This window comes from Petaurus breviceps, unplaced genomic scaffold (genome assembly GCF_028583685.1).
Source record: "Petaurus breviceps papuanus isolate PSGF00001 unplaced genomic scaffold, PetGlider_PUasm1.0 191, whole genome shotgun sequence".
Classification (NCBI taxonomy): Eukaryota; Metazoa; Chordata; class Mammalia; order Diprotodontia; family Petauridae; genus Petaurus; species Petaurus breviceps.
The window spans coordinates 579707-597156 of NW_027185811.1; the positions used below are offsets into that span (position 1 = coordinate 579707).

The window sequence follows — 17450 nt, forward strand, 5'->3', positions numbered from 1 at the left end:
CAGAAGCCCTGTCTGTTGTTCTGTGTTAATTTCTCAGACAGAAGCCCTGTCTGTTGTTCTGTGTCGATTTCTCAGACAGAAGCCCTGTCTGTTGTTCTGTGTTAATTTCTCAGACAGGAGCCCTCTGTGTTGATTTGTATTAGTTTCTCAGACAGGAAGTGAATTGAGATGATAGTGCTGGTAATGTGTATAAATACTGTTGTAACCCTGTCAAGCTTTGTTTTCATAGAAACAGGAACTGCAAATGGACTAGAGTGGAGCAGTCCCCGAGAGCTGAGAGGAACAGGAGTAGAGAGATGCCTACATGTGAATTCAGGCAAGGGCTGGGAGTGGTCAGCCCGTGGAGAAGGAGCTGTGGGATTTGGAAGTCAGCCTCAAGTCAGGATGAAAGAGGATTTTACTTTTGATACTCCGTTTTAACTAATGAGATTTGTAACTTACTGTGACCTAGGGATGGATGGTGTTTGTACTTTCTGCTACCCCTTAAAGATGACTATAAGATATACTGAATAATATGTTTTGATTAAGACTATGTAACCACCTTAGCAATAACTTGTTATGTTATGCTCTGCTTTATTGAACAATGTCTAGTTTATTGCTGAATAAATATAGAGTTCATAATACTAAGCGATTAGACACTTAAAGTTATTCACAGAAGCAGTTCTCAGGAGAGCTGCTCATGATTGGCTTTACACACAGAGGGAACCAGGAGACAGCACAGTCACCAAAACCCAGGAAGGAAAAAGCATTCAGAAGGTGGGGTGGTCAACACCCTCAAATGCTACACTGAGGTCAAGAAGGAAGAGGACCAAGGAAAGACCAAGGGATTTATTAAGACTTACATGAATTCAGGGGTGGCCAGGTGGCACAGTGAGTAAGAGTGCCGGCCCCAGCATCGGGAGACCTGGGATCAGTTCCGGCCTCAGATACTCGGCACCCACACAAAAATAACTGGCCGTGTAACCTTGAGCAAGTTACTTAACCCCGATTGCTTTAAAAAAAAAAAAAAGACTTACATGAATTCTTCCCTAATCCTCCCGTTTGCATGCACCTCTCTCATATTATCATTAATTTCTACATCAACTTTTCTTATAGTAATTTGCTTGTCTGACATACTCCCCTACTATGAGTTCGTTGAGAGTAGGGACTAGCTCTTATCCCAACTTTGTATATCTCCCCAGGGAAGTTAGGGAAAGGAGTAGATGTGAAGGGAAAGATGATCATGTATGCTGTAGATGTGATCTGTTTTGAGATGCACAAGGGACATCCAGTTAAAAAGACTGATTCTCAGAAGACAGAGTAGGGCTATATATGTGTGTATGCCCTGCACATATTAAGTATTTCATAAATACTTATAAATAGAACTAAAAATAAAATTAGTGCACAATGCAGTCCTTAACCCAGTCAGGTTTCTCAGAAATGTGAGCTGTTGGTCATAAGACAGGTGAGAAAACGTGTGTCACCTTAACTTTACCAGTGGAAAAACAGCTCAAGCACTACATTTTTGAATCAATAGTTTACCTTTGTAGGAGTCACAATTTTGGAGTCAAAAGGGGGCTTGGAGGTTTTATCCAACTCCCTAATTTTACAGATGAGGAATCCAAGGCCCAGACAAATTAAATAACTCTCCAAAGATGATGGAACTATAATTAGAAGTGGGACTGAAGGGGGTGGCTAGATGGAGCAGTGAATAGAGCACTGGCTCTGGAGTCAGGAGGACCTGAGTTCAAATCTGGCCTCAGACACTTAACACAAAAAACTAGCTGTGTGACCTTGATCAAGTCACTTAACCCCAATTGCCCAACCTTTCTCCCTCCAAAAAGAAAAAAAAAAAAAAGTGGGACAGAAACTAGAGCCCAAGTTTACTAATGTCTATATTTAGGAGTCCAGCACAAACCCAAATCTACTACATTACATGCCTATATACAGAATGGTTCTCATTTCTAATCTCTTCCCTGCCTATATATCCTACCAGCTTAGTCCTCCTAAGACATTATTTTTTTTTTAATCTTATCACTGCCCTGCTCAAAAACATCCAATGAATCCCTACTGTCTTTAAGATAAAGCCCAATTCTGAGCTGATCTAACTATCCTAACTTCTATCCCAGTGTTATACCAAATGAAATCTCTGGTCTAGCGTATCAGTCTTCTGAATGTAGCATAAGCGTTTCAGACTTTGCTCATGTCCTGCTTGCCTCCTCTCTATCTTGTCATCCTCCAGGGTTTGGCTTATGTCCCACAGCCTCCACAGACTCCATGACAACTCCAGCCCACACTAATCTCTCCTTTTTCTGTATTCCTATGGAGTTTATTTCCTGTGATGTTCATTTTGGCACTTAATTATGTACTGCCTTGACTGTTGTTTATTTCATAGCCCTTATCTCTGCACATAGATTGCAAACTCTTAGGGGCCATGAATCTTGTCTTAAGCTTCCTTTGAATCCCTCTCAGAACTCCCTTTCTTCCTTACCCTTTAACAATACCAGCTCCCAATCTCATCTCCATTGTTGTTTCAAAGTCATCTCCACAATCTATGTTCTCCACTGTTGTTTCAAAGTCACAGAATATTGCTTGGGGAAGGTCTGGAAGATGGAATCATACAATCATTCTACTGTATATGACAGCTAGGTGGTGCAGTGAATGGAGCACTGACCTGGAGTCAGGAGGACCTGAGTTCAAATCTAGCTTCAGACACGTACTAGTTAAGTGACCTTGGGCAAATCACTTAACCCTGTTTGCCTCAGTTTCCTCAACTATAAAATGAGGATAATAATAGTATCTACCTCCCAGGGTTGTTGTGAGGATCAAATGAGATATCTATAAAGTGCTTTTTTGTAGTTGTTATATAAATACTAGCTATTAATATACTATGGCTGTCTATGATGACTGCTGTTCAAAAAGCCAAGATTTACTTCTCTGTTTATGTGAGAACATAAAGCCAATCTCCTCCCACCTTCTTTGGAACATTGCTCCCACTGAAACCCAATGGTACTTCAGAAGGCTGCCTAGCAGAAGGTTGTAAGGCACAGAAGAATGACTGAGTAAGTCATCAGCAGATTGGCCAAGGCTCTGTCTCTGTGGATCACAAGTGGTTTCCTCTTTCCCACCAAACTAATGCCCTTGAATCTACTGCTAGTCTGCCCTGACTCACAGGAAGAACCATCAAGCTGAGACAGGACAAAGCTATTACTGTCCTGGACCCAACCCAGCACCCAGCAGGGTGAAACAGCATGCCTCTCACCTCAAGGACTCAGCCAAGAATGGAAGACTCAGAATCTCATCTACCAGAAGAGCCAATGACATCAGGCTCCATCTCCTTTTTTCCCTAGAGCTTGAAACACAACTAATGTTCGCTCTTTGTCATCACAGGACTCAAAGTAGAAAAAAAATATATTGAAGAAGTGACAAAGGGAACTGCTAGTCTAGACCTATACCAGCAAGGAAAAACTGGTTGCCTAGTTATAAATGACAAGAGCCTTAGAGAGAAGTGACCATTCCATCTTATAATTCGTTAACAAAAAGGGAAAGCAAACATGTACCCCAGTTTTTGGAAAAATATATTTCAAAGAGTTAAGACAGGACTCCCACTGACAAAAATTCTCCAAAGAAAATGAATTCAGGGCCCATTCACTACCAGAATGAAGACCACTCTAAGCAACCAGACCATTGACATCCCAGAGAATGATGACATCTCTCTTAAGTGTTGGACAGTTATTGTGAAAGGGCCCAGAGGAATCCTCTGTAGGAATTTCAACCATATCAATGTTGAGCTCAGTCTCCTAGGAAAGAAGAAAAAAAGGCTTCAGGTGTGGTGGGGAAATCAAAAAGAACTTGCAACCATGCGTACAATCTGTAGTCATGTATAAAACATGATCAAAGGCGTTACCCTGGGTTTTAGTTACAAGATGAGGTCTGTGTATGCGCACTTCCCCATCAATGTTGTTATTCAAGAGAATGGCTCACTTGTTGAAATCAGAAATTTCTTGGATGAAAAATAAATCTGAAGAGCGCGCATGACACCAGGTGTTGTTTGTGCTGTTTCTCAAGCCCAAAAAGATGAGTTAATTCTTGAAGGAAATGATATTGAACTTGTTTCAAACTCAGCTGCCCTGATCCAACAGGCCATCACAGTCAAAAACAAGGATATCAGAAAATTTTTGGATGGCATTTATGTTTCTGAGAAAGGCACAGTGCAACAAGCTGATGAATAAGTTGGAAAAGATGCCAAAGGCCATGTCCTGAGGAGTCAACACTTATTCAGATGTCAAATAAAAATACTTTTTGTCAAAACAAAAAAAAGTGAATTCAAGTGAGATGGGAATCTCTTAAAAATGAAATCTCATCAACAGAAAAACAAACTATTGTATCTTGGAGGCGGAGTCAAGCTGGAGGAGTAGAAGCAGGCCCTCCCAGCGGCTCCAGCTTCCCCAATCAATGTAAAAAGGGGACTCTGAACAAACTTTGGAGCTGCAGAACCCACAAAATGACACAGAGAAGCTAACCTCCCACTGAGGACAGCCCGGCAGGCTGGCAGGAATCGGCCAGCGCAGCACTCTGGGAGCCGAGCCCAGGCCAGCAAGAGCGGGAGGTTTTAGCCCCAGGATGCGTCTGGCCAGCCGCCGCCGGCCAGAGGGACTCCAGATCAGCAGCAGCTGTGGCCCTTTCCAGATTTATCAACACACAGCTGTGAAGGACAAGTTGAGAGGTCAGTGCAGTCTGGACTTTGGGACCCAGTAAGTGGGAGAGTGTGGCTTTTGCCCCCGGGGCAAGAAGCTGCTGAGATGCCTCCCAGAGCCAGCCAACACCACGTGGCAGCTTCAGCTCCTGGCCTGCAGAGTGTAGGGGAACCAAGCACCAGTCTGAGAGGTAATCGCTCTTGTTTAACCCTCTTGGATCTGGATTGCAGTCTAGGGTGGAGGTCCTGGGGTGTATGTCCAGCTTGCCAGAGCATGTGGAGGCCTCAGAGAGGGCACCCATTTAATACCTCCGGCAGCTGAGAAAACCCCAGCATTTGGGACGAAAGCTCCCCTGTCTGGTGGTGGAATCCTACTGTGGCAAAAAGCCCAGGGATCAAGTGACTGAGGGGTGACATAACCAGGCAAAGGAAACAAAACAGACAGAAGATTCCAACATTAGACTCCTATTTTGGGGACAAAAAGGAGCAAAATATGGAACAGGAAGAAGACAGTGAAGTCAGAACTCCTGCACCAAAAGCTTCAAAGGAAAATACAAGCTGGTTACAGGCCATAGAGGACCTTAAGAAGCAGATAAGATAAGTGGAGGAAAAATTGGGAAGAGAAATGAGAACAATGCAAGAAAATTATGAAATGAGAGTCAACAGCCTGACTGAGGAAAATCACACCTTAAAAAATAGACTAACTCAAATGGCAAAAGAGGCTCAAAAAGGCAATGAGAAGAATGCCTTAAAAAGCCAAATTTACCAGATGGAAAAAGAATCTCAAAAGCTCAATGAGGAGAATCATTCCTTCAGAATTAGATTTGGGCAAATGGAAGTTAATGACTTTATGAGAAATCAAGATGCTGTTAAACAGATCCAAACAAATGAAAGAATAGAAGGCAATGTGAAATATCTCATGGGAAAAACCACTGACCTGGAAAATAGATCCAGGAGAGATAATTTAAAAATTATTGGACTACCTGAAAGCCATGATCAAAGCAAGAACCTAGAAATCATCCTCCAGGAAGTTCTCAAAGAAAACTGCCCCAATGTTTTAGAAGCAGAGGGCAAAATAGAGGTTGAAAGAATCCACTGATCACCTCCTGAAAAAGATTCCAAAAAGAAAACACTAGGAATATTATAGCCAGGTTCCGGAATTCCCAGATCAACGAGAAAATATTACAAGCAGCCAGGAAGAAACAATTTTAATATTGTGGAAACACAGTCAGGATAACCCAGGATCTGGCAGCTTCTACACTGAGGGATCGAAGGGCTTGGAATATGATATTACAGAGGTCAAAGGAGCTGGGATTAAAACCAAGAATCACCGACCCAGCAAAACTGAGTATCATGTTTCAGGGGAAAATATGGTCATTCAGTGTAACACAGGACTTTCAAGCATTCTTGCTGAAAAAACCAGAGTTGAATAGAAAATCTGACATTCAGATACAAGAAGCAAGAGAAGCATGAGAAGGTAAACAGTGAAAAAAAATCATAAGGAACTTATCAAAGTTGAACTATTAACATTCCTACATGGAAAAACAATAATTGTAACTGATGAAACTTTTCTCAGTATGAAAATAGTTGAAGGGAATAGAAATATATGTATGTATATATATATGTATATATGTATTATATATATATGAGGGTATATGGGCATATGAATACATATGTGAATGTGTGTATATATGTTTACAAGTATACATAGATAGAGGGCACAGTACCAATTTAATAGGAAGGGCTGATACTTAAAAGGTGAAATTAAGAGGTGAGAGAGGAATATAATGAGAGGAGATGGGGAGAGACAGAATGGGGTAAACTATCTCATACAGAAGAGGCAAGGGAAAATGGTTTCAACAGAGGGGAAGAATAGGAAGGCATAAGGGAATGGGTCAACCTTATTCTCATTGAATTTGGCTTGGGGAGGGAATGAAATACACACTAAATAGGGTATCTCACCCTACAGGAGAGTAAGAGGGAAGGGGATGAGAGGGGGGATGATGGAAGGGAGGGCTGGCTGGGGAGGGGGAGGGAAGTTCGAAGTACCCACTTTTGAAAAGGGACAGGATCAGGGGCAGCTAGGTGGCATAGTGAGTAAAGCGCCAGCCAGGAATCAGGAGGACCTGGATTCAGATCCGGCCTCAGATACTTAACACACAAACACAAAACCTAGTCTTGTAACCTTGGGCAAGTTACTTAACCCCAATTGCCCTCCCAAAGACACACAAAAAAAGCTTCACTCTTAGGGGCAGCCAGGTGGTGCAATGAGTAAGAGTGCCGGCCCCAGTGTCAGGAGACCTGGGATCGGTTCCGGCCTCAGATACTCGACACCCACACTAAAATAACTGACCGTGTAACCTTGAGCAAGTTATTTAACCCCGACTGCTTATTAAAAAAAAAAAGAAAGAAAGAAAAGGGACAGGATCAAAGTAGAGAATAGAACAAGTGGGAGGTGGGATAGGAAAGAGGGAAATATAGTCAGTCTTTTACAATATATCTACTATGTTATTGTTTTACATTAGCTACACATGTACAACCTATACTGAACTGTTTATCTTCCCAGTAAGGGTGGGTGACAAGGGAGGAAGGGAATGAATCTGGAATTCAAAGTTTTAAAATTAAATGTTTAAATATATATATACATTATTATTAATACTATTTTACATGTAATTGGGAAATAAGATATACAGGCACTGGGGCATAGAAATATACAATGCCCTACTGGAAAAGTCGAAAGGGGTATGGGAGAAAATATGGGAGAGAGCAGATTGGAGGAGGGGATATCCTGTGGGACTGCTATTTTGGGGCAGTGGGTAGGGGAAAAACGGGGAGAAAATTTGTAACTCAAAATCTTGAGGAAATGAATGATGTATATCAGAAGTTAATAAAGTATTTGAAAAATGAAAAAAAAAAGAAAATGGGACTGGTTGTTAAAGATGTAATTAAAATCCAATGTGATAAAAGTAGGTTATTATAAGGGAGAATTTAAAAATATTGTATAAAAAAACAAACTGTTCTAAACAAGAAGAAAAGAGGAAGTCATCTAAAGAGACTGATGTGGATACACAGGGAACTCATTAACCAATGGAGATTTTTAAGAAGTCTGATCTCTCAGGTGGTAGAGGAGTAATACAAAAGGATGGCATGAGCCTGTGAAATTGTGTCAGGAGTGCTAAATTTTAGAGCAAGTTGGAGCTATTAATGTGTTCCAAAGGAAAGACAAAGGCCTTTTACAGCTATGTTGGGTTGAGAGGAAGATTAAAGAAAAAAAGAATGACATCACCCTCAAAATGGCAGAGAGAAAGCAGAGGCATAAAACTCCCATTTTACTTCTTTTCTCTGCCAAAGACAAATGAAACTCAAGATAAATGAGGAGTAAGAGGACCTAGACACCCTCAATGAGTATAAGTCATCAGATCCATATGGGGTTCTAAAAGAACAAATGAATATAAATAATTGCGGAGCTACTGTGAGTGATGTCCTGAAAAATAAAGAAGCTAAGACTCTTCACCTGAAGCCTGAGGAGATGGAATGATTTCTATCAACATTTCAGAAGGCATTACTAAGGCAGTAGTTTGGGACTATGGACCCAGTATGAGACTCTGTCTACTGATATAGGACCAGCCTTCCTGAGCATAGAACAGCTCATCACCAGTATGCCTATTTGGGGATGAATTTTTCTCATTCATAGAAGTTTGCAAAGATCATGTACTAAATTACAGAGCAGTTGTGATCTACATCAGCAGAATAGCCACACTGATGAAAACAAAGATGTCTGAAATAGTATAAACTCATACAAAAAGAAGCAATAATCATGAAAAATCAGACAGATCATCAAGAAAGTCATATACGATCAACCTCATTTTCTTTTTTAGACTACTAACATAGTAGATGCTATATAAATACTAGCTATTGATATATTATTGCTGTCCATGATTACTGTTGTTCAGTAATCCAAGATTAACAGACTAGTTAGTTCAGTTAACAGACTACTAGTTAAGGATGATACCACAGACACAGGACACTTGACTTTCATCAAGGTATTTGACTAAGTCTTTGATAGACTTAAGGACAAAGTGAGAGAGATGTGGTCTCAATGATAGTTCAGTTATATGGATCTGGAACTGCATGGATGACTGAAATCATAGTCATTTTAATGGATGGGTATCAACTTTAATGGAAGTCTTTAGTGAAGTGCCACAGGTCTTCATAACTGGCCTGTTTCAATATTTTTATCCATCACTTGGGTAAAAACATGCTTATCAGATTTTCAGATTATACAAACTTGAGGAGATATCTGATTAACAGGTGTTGGATGACAGAATCAGAATCCAAAAGATCTTTCCAGGTTAGGCCAGATCTGATAAGATAAAATTTAAGATTCCAAGCTTGGTGATGAGCACTACTTCTGTATTTTACAGACCTTTACTGAGTCACAGAAAGACTGAAAATCTGAGTTGGTGGATGATAATACTCACAGATCTTCGAAGGAAGAAAGACCTAAGTGTAAAATTCTAAAGTTAAATTCCAAAAATCACTATAGAGGGCCAGAATGAACAAGGCATGATTAAAGAAGTTTACGTTTAAAAAAAAATACTTAAAGATAATAAAAAAGGAAAAAAGGACACATATGTACAAAAATATTTGTAGTAACTCTTTGTGGTGGCAAAGAACTGGAAGTTAAGGGGGTTCCCATCAATTGGGGAATGGCTGAACAAGTTGTGGTACATGAATGTAATGGAATCTATTATGCTAAGAAATGATGAGCAAGCAGATTTCAGAAAAACTTAACATAAAGTGATGCTGAGTGAAGTGAGCAGAACCAGGAGAACATTGTACACAGCAACAGCAACAGCACCACTGTGCAATGATTATCTATAGTAGACTTAACTCTTCTCAGCAATACAACGATCCAAGACAACTGCAAAAGTCTAGTGATGGAAAATGCTATCCATTTCCAGAGAAAGAACCATGGAGTCTGAATGCAGATCAAAGCATACCATTTTTACTTTTTTTTTGTTTTTTTTCTTTCTCATGGTTTTCCTCTTTTATTCTGATTCTTCTTTCACAACATGACTAATGTGAAAATATGTTTGACATGACTGTACATATATAACCTATATCAGATTGTTTTGCTATCTTGCGGAGGGAGGTGGGAAGGGAGAAAAATTTTGAACTCAAAATTTTATAAAAATGAATGTTGAAAATTACCTTTACATGTAATTGAAAAAATTAAATACTTAAGAAAAAAATTTAAATAAAAAATATGAAGGACTTAAAAAAATACTTCAGAATTCTAGTGGACTACAAATTCAATGAGTTAACAATGTTATCATGGCAGTCAAAAAACTCACGTAATTTTAGGCAGTAGTAACAGATGTATAGTGTCTGAACAAGAGAGGCCTTTAGTCCTGGTATAATAATCTGTCCTTGTCAGACCACATATCTGGATTACTGTAGTCAGTTCTGAGTACCCCATATCAGGAAGGGCACTGACAGGCTAGACTGTGTCAAGGATGGGAAGGGAACAGGAGATTGTATTGTACAAGGATCAGTTGAAGATGCAAGGGATGCTTAGTATAAAGATGACTTGGGAGGACATGACAGCTGTCTCCAAGTATTTGTAGGACTCGGGCTCGGGATAGAGCTCACACTCCTTAGTCTAGCATTCAAGGCCTTACACATTCTGGCTCCAGTCTATCTAGTCTTATCTACCCATCTATGTTTTAAATAAAATGGACTATTAATCCTTCTCTTTCACATCCATCTTTTCTTGCCTCCAAACCTTTGCTTCTGCTGTTCCCAAATGTCGTTTCAATTCTTTGCTACATGTTGACATCAGTTGCTGTTGTTCAGTTGTGTCCAAGTCTTTGTGACCCCGTGGACCACACTGCACCAACACTGTCCATGGGGTTTTCTTGGCAAAGATACTAGAGTGATTTTCCATTTCTTTCTCCAAGGGGATTAAGGCAAAGGGAGGTTAAGTGACTTGTAAGTCTCTGAGGCTAGATTTGAACACAAGTCTTCCTGCCTGCGGGCCAGGTGAGTCACTGAGCCACCCCCCAGCTGCTTCATGCTGACACCTGCCTATCCTGAAATGACAACGCAGATGCCACTCCATTCAGCGATGGAAGATTCCGGAGTTCTGGGAGCCCACAGAGAACCTAACTTGCACCCCTTGTGCATCTGTGTGTTACTCTGCAATGCAGTTATTTCTGAAACGTCATTCCCCAAGCAGACAAAGTTGCATGAAAGTAGGAGCCATTTCTTCTCCAAATTCCTATCTCCCCTAGCACAATGCTCTGTCGCTCTTTAGTCATTTCAGTCATGCCAGACTCTTCCTGACCCTATTTGGAGTTTTCATGGCAGAGATGCTGGACTGGTTTGCCATTTCCTTCTCCAGCTCATTTTACAGATGAGGAAACTAAGGCAAATGGAATTAAGTGACTTGCCCAGGGTCACAATCTAATATGTGCATAAGGTCAAATTTGAACTAAGGAAATGAATCTTCCTGACTCTAGGCCTAGCCTAGCTGCCCCTGTATGGCGCGCTGTATATTTTACAAATGAGTTTTAGCTGAGTTTAATCTAAACCATCTAGTAATCATCAGTGAAATACCCAACTTTAGATAAGAAAGGAGCTGTAATGTTACTCTGTGTGGAGCTCCCAGTGTGGAAACTCCCTCCACCAACCAGATTTAAGCAGACTTAGACCAATTTATGACTTAACAGATATGGCCTAGGGCATTGCTGGAGACACATAAAAATAAACTTGATGAGGGTTATATAACCAGTAAGAATCAAGGTCTTTCTTCTACTATTTTACCACACCATTATACCTACCGTGTTTCCCCGATAATAAGACACTGTCTTATTAATTTTTTTGGACAGAAAAACACCAGAGGGCTTATTTTCAGGGGAGGGCTTATTTTAATGAACATTGACAGCAATTTTAATAAACAGGTAAATGTGAACAAAAAAATGTACCTTTATTCAATAATGAATTCAATAAAGAACAGGATGACGCGCTCACTGCTGCAGCTCTGATTGGATGCAGCTCGGAGCGGCGTGTGTTTCACCCGGGGGGGGGACGGTGCATACAGAGGGTACCATAATGTAGCGTGTAGAGCAGGGGATCACCTTCACTACAGCAGCAATCTCAATAGGGCTTATTTTCGGGGGAGGGCTTATTTTAGAGGAATCTTACACAGTAAGGGGAGGGCTTATTTTCAGGATAGGTCTTATTATCAGGGAAACACGGTAGTAATATATAAAAGGTATTTTATGTTCTTATCATTAATGGCTTTCTATATGTATATACATAGAGGCGTGCATAAAATCTGAAATACTTTTAGTTGCATTTGTTTTATCTGCTGAATATTAACTTAAGGTAATGACAAGATATCCCAAAATTAGATCCTAGGAAGCTCCTTGAAATCTGAATGAGAAATTAGAACCAAGAATCAGTATTTTCACTAGTTCCTCCAATAAAAGAGGCAGCTAATGGCACAAAGGATACAGTATGGGTCTGGAGTCAGTAAGATCTGAGTTCAAATTCAGCCTCACACACTTATTACCTGTGTGATTCTGAGCAAGTTACTTCACCTCTATGTCTCAGTTTCCTCAACTATAAAATGGAGATTAAGAATAGTACCTACCTCCCATGACTGCTGCAAGCATAAAATAATATTTGTAAAAAGCTCTTAGCACAGTGTCTGGCACACAGTGGGTGTGGTATATAAATGTGTATTTCCTTCTCTTTTTTTTTTCTCTAAACACAGATTAAGCATGGCAGGAAAGAAAACATACAAAAATGGATTGTAGTCAGCACTCTTTATTCCAAGCATGCTTGAAGTGCAGGCATCAAAACCTCAAGTACCAAGAAATAATTGTACTTTGAAATGGCAACAAGAACTAAGTACTTACTAAAACACTAAAGCACTTAAGTACTAAGTACTTAAAGTACTAAGCCAGGTAATGCTTGGACAATGACTTCCAGGCAACTGAAACACTGAGTCTTTTCTATTTAACTTGAAGTTCTGATTGAACAGCATGTATTGCTCCTTCCCCCATTCCAAAAGTCCAACAGGCCAAATAGATCAGGAAGCCACAGTGGGAGGCAGGAAAACGTATATGGGCCAAGGACACTAGGCTGGTCTTTCTTTATCAGTTCTGAAATCAAACTAGAAACTTAACTGATTCAAAAGAAGAATGCTCAGACTGATAGAGTTTTCTGGTGACCTAGCTACCTAGGGCCAATAGCTAAGGAGTCAGAAGAAGCTCGTCCTGCAGGCTTCTAACCAGCAGACCAGCAAGGCCATCACAGATACAGAGGAAGTTATGCTGTGTCCCAACAAATCAATGCTGTATCTTTGTTGACTGTTTCCTGTTATAGCTAAGTAAACTTCCATTTGTTAACTGTTATATGTTTAGAGAGTCACATTTTGTTCTGATCTCAAACCTGAAGGACTAGATGGACTTGAGTCAGACTCGGCCTATGATATTCAGCATCATCGATACGACTGAATCAGGATGGCCTCATGGAAGTCTGGGAAGAGTGAGGCAGCGGCAAGTGAGAGCCAAGGGGCCTCAGTATTGTGTTAGTGCTTTGGGCAGTACTGGCCACAAATCCTGAGGTACCCCCCTTGCCCTACGAGGATTAAAGAGTGAACTGACAGTGGGCATTGAACACATAGAAATAGATATGAATGTGCTCTGGGTCTGTATGAACCATGTACTCAACATGAAAAAATGTAAACTATTGCTTGCTGAATTTGCATAAATTTTTTTTAGTAGTAAAAGGGATTTTCAGGCCCACCAGCTGAGGCAGGACTGAGCCTTCCCTAGAGACTTCCACTTTCACTCCTGTGAACTACAGCTCTCTCTGGGCCTTGCTGTGAGGAGCAAATGAGGAAGCACTGCAGTGGAGGGGTGGGGTAGGGGGGAACCCACAATCAGGAGGTAGCAGCAATGCCTCCATGTGGGCGAAGGAAAGGTATGGGTACAGTACTCCAGCCCAGCAGAGACCCCTGTCAGTACTCTGGCTTTGTCCCAAAGAGTGCAGTGGCAGCCCCTGAGAGAGTGTTCAGACCCCCATAAGAGGTGGAGCAGTGGCAACTCTATGGGGTTCAGTCACCAGCAGTGGTAGCACAACCTCCTGGTAGGTCCCAGGTGCCTCCAAAGAGTGGGCAACATGAGCAAAATGGGCTCAAGTGGCAGCAGGCACTGGCAGAACTGGAGGCACACAGATTCCTTTGGTCACTATACAGTACCCAGTGGTCAAAAGACAACTTTCAAGGGAGGGCTTAGAGGATCAACGAGTGGCACTATTCAGAATGCCTGACTTTGTGGATACAAAAGAGGTAAAACTATCTATCTTGTCCCCACAGAGGAAAGAGGGCAATCCCCAAGGACTCTAAGGGGCCACAGTGGTGGGGAACTTGCGGTTTCAAGGCCACATGAAGCCCTAGGTACTCAAGTGCAGTCCTTTGGCTAAATCCAAATTTCATAGGACAAATCCCCTTAATAAAAGGATTTGTTCTGTAAACTTGGACTCAGTCAAAAGGCTGCACACAAGGACCTAGACGACCACACGTGGCCTTGAGGCTGCAGATTCCCTACCCCTAGGCCATGAGTTGTGAGGTTCTAGCTGCTGGGCAGAGGGTGGCACTGGGAGATTATAGGATCACAGGTCATAGTTTTAGACCTAGAAGTAACTTTAGAAGCCACCAAGTTCAACTCCCTTTTTTTGCAGATGAGGAAATTGATGCAGACAGAAGTTAAAGTGACTTGCCCAGGGTCACGCTGCCAGTAAGTATGTCAGTCAGGATTCAAACTCATGTCCTCTTTACTCCAAGGCCAGTATTCTACCCACTGTGCCACCAAGTCATTGATTTGTGATCCTGCTGCCTGCACATGGACCCTTATCCATGCTGAGAATACAGCCAGAAGTATCCTCATCTGCTCGATGGCTCTGATACTCCCTGACCAATCTATGAGCATTGATTAAGCATCTATGTGGCAGGTACTATGCTCCCTGCACTCACTGCATAGGCCAGATCACTAAGATCCTAGACTCAGTGTTTCCAGAGGGGTCATTAAAGTGTCACCTTCTAGGTCTCCATTCTCTTGTACTCAATTACTCCTTTAGGACACCAGGACATTGCTTGCTTTTTGTTGTTATATGTGTGTATATTCCGGGATTTTTTTGTTTTAGTTTTTCATTTTCTCCTCCAGTGCTGCATATGTCAAACACCTTCCATCCCCAAGATTAGAACTGTCCAACGACAGCCCTAAAGCCATCTAAGTGTGGGAAGATCCTCCAATAGCCCTGAAGAATCTGGCCACAAAAGGGCGGAGCGTGGGCAGGAGCAATATCTGACATGTAGGGTAAGCTAGTTTCTCCTAAAACCTATTCTTGAGTGGTTCAGGAATCAAGACTTGAACCATTCATGTAATTTTCTGTGGCCCAAGTACAAAAAGCCAGTGCACAAGGAAGGAACCAGCAGCTTCTGAGATATACCGGCAAGGCCAACACAAAGATCAATAAGAAAGTCAATAATAATTTAATAAGCACCTACTATGTATGCTAGGTTCAGAGGCAGGGAAGCTAGGCCCAAATTATCTGATTATCTTTGTTGAATATTTTTACACCTCCTTTTGTGAATTTTTAAATGTTCTATGAGTGCTTCGTTTCATTCCATTCTCAGAACCGAACTAACCCACTCGCTCGAGTCAAGCCCTACCTACAAGGAGAGCATAAAGAGCGCCAAATCACCAAGTGTCTTCTTTTGCCCTTGAAGAGACTTCCAGGCAGCCATTTCTTTGGTGCCAGGAAGAGAGTAGGAACACTAGGCACAGCCATGGGGGAGGCAAGCACCCCTGGACGTGCTGGCCATGGAATGCTATGCTAAGCTAGCTCCGACACAACTGTCCACCATGGTTGGTGTAGTCAAGATTGTGCCTCCCCGCAGCAATGAAGGCACAGTGCAGGACCACTGGCACAGACCAGGGCAGGGCATGTCTGAATGAGCAGCTTTTGAAAACTTCACCTAAGGGGGAGATCGAAAGTAGAACCACCCTTTACCCCAGCCTCCTCTTTCCTTAGAAGCCAACGATATCCCATATTCAAAAGCAATCCTTCTTTTGAGTCCTACCATGATCTTCAGATACTGGGGTTACAGCATCCTCATCTCTACCTGCAGCCTCCCTGGGCACAGAGAGGGTGATGAGGCAGATCAGCTGGAGGCAATAGGGCTGAAGTATTCCACACGGCTGCTCCAAACAGGTTTCTTCTTTGTTTTCTTTGCACAATAAGGTATGTGCAGCCCAGTGTGGCTTGTCTGTGTAGAATACATTCTTTTTTGATTGATTAGTTGTGTCTAACTTTTCGTGATCATGGTTAGGGTTTACTTGGCAGAGTGGTTTGCCATTTCATTCTCCAGCTCATTTTATAAAATCTGCAGATGAGGAAACTGAGGCAAAGAGGATTAAGTGATTCATCAAGGGTCACACAGCCAATAAGTGTCTGCAGATTTGAACTTAGGTTTTCCTGACTCCAGGGTCAGTACCAACTAGCAGCCCCATAGGATACAGAGTCAATTATATCAAAGGAAACTTCCCAGGCATTGGTCAGAGACAGAATCACAGACTTCCCATAATAATGAGAAAATTTCATCTTCCCACCAGACTGAATTTGAATAGTTTGGAAGGGCTGCCATACTGGTCTAGGTGCAGCACTGGAGTGACCTTGTGAAAGGCACCCTTGGTCAGTGGCTAGAGGAGAGTGTCACCTGGTGGACAGATTGCATACTACATTCCCTTGCTGGTTAATGAGTGAACAATGCGCATTTCTGTGCAGTCACCAGAAAAACAGGGCCCAATGTGGGTATATATAGGTTGCCAAGACTATTGCAATATCTCAAATGTCACCTGGGATTTTCACCAAGTACATATGAATACCACACACAGACATGGTTCCAAACACAAAATTTTGTTCTCTCTCTAAAAAAGATTATCATTTCACCACATGGGCAGAGAATCTCTTCAGAATTCTGTATAGATATACTCCATCTTAATGGTGGATCCACAGAGCAAGGTTATGCTCTCTATAAATATAGAATGCAAATCTCCACCACCTACAGAAAAGGGGTACCTGGAGAACCTGTGAAGTAACATGCAGATCATGTTATCTGGAAAAATCTGAAGAAATCCAGGGCTCAGAAAGATAACAAAAAAAGCTAGGATTTCTATACTGACCTGAAGAGTGAATCTGGACACATTCATTCACTGCTTATGAGTGAATTTCTTATTTCCCACACTGTCTCTTTGACATGTAATTTCAAGAGCCTATCTGAGGCAAAATGAAGATGGCTCCACCTATAAGCTGGATAAAGAAAACAGATGGCCCCAACACACAATTCATTATATCTTTCTACCACTAATTAAGAGAGACACCAGAGGGACTGGGGAAGCCCCTTCCAGGTCTGTACCTAGCTCTCATTCTTAAGGAACTCACATTCTATCAAGTAGTCTAAGGGCAAAGTGTTATCCTCCCTCCAACCTTAAACTGTCAGGTTTGCTCAAAGGCTAAAATGAGATTTGGGGTTTTAAGCTTTTATGATCCTGTCACTCCCTTGCTGAAAAGAAGAAAAAATAAAGAAAAAATGAAGGAAGGGAGGGACAGAGGAAGAAAGAAAGGAGGGAGGAAAGGAAGGAATGAAGGATGGAAGGAAGGAAGGAAGGAAGGAAGGAAGGAAGGAAGGAAGGAAGGA

At 41.6% G+C, this 17450-nt stretch overlaps 1 protein-coding gene and 1 pseudogene across 1 annotated transcript in view; one reads left to right on the top strand and one right to left on the bottom strand.

Annotated features, from left to right (window-relative positions):
• Window positions 1-17450, bottom strand: part of SCN8A (sodium voltage-gated channel alpha subunit 8) — a 222046-nt gene that overhangs the window by 146413 nt on the left and 58183 nt on the right. The gene's annotated exons all lie outside the window — the stretch shown is intronic.
• LOC138164591 (large ribosomal subunit protein uL6-like) lies at window positions 3627-4214 on the top strand (annotated as a pseudogene).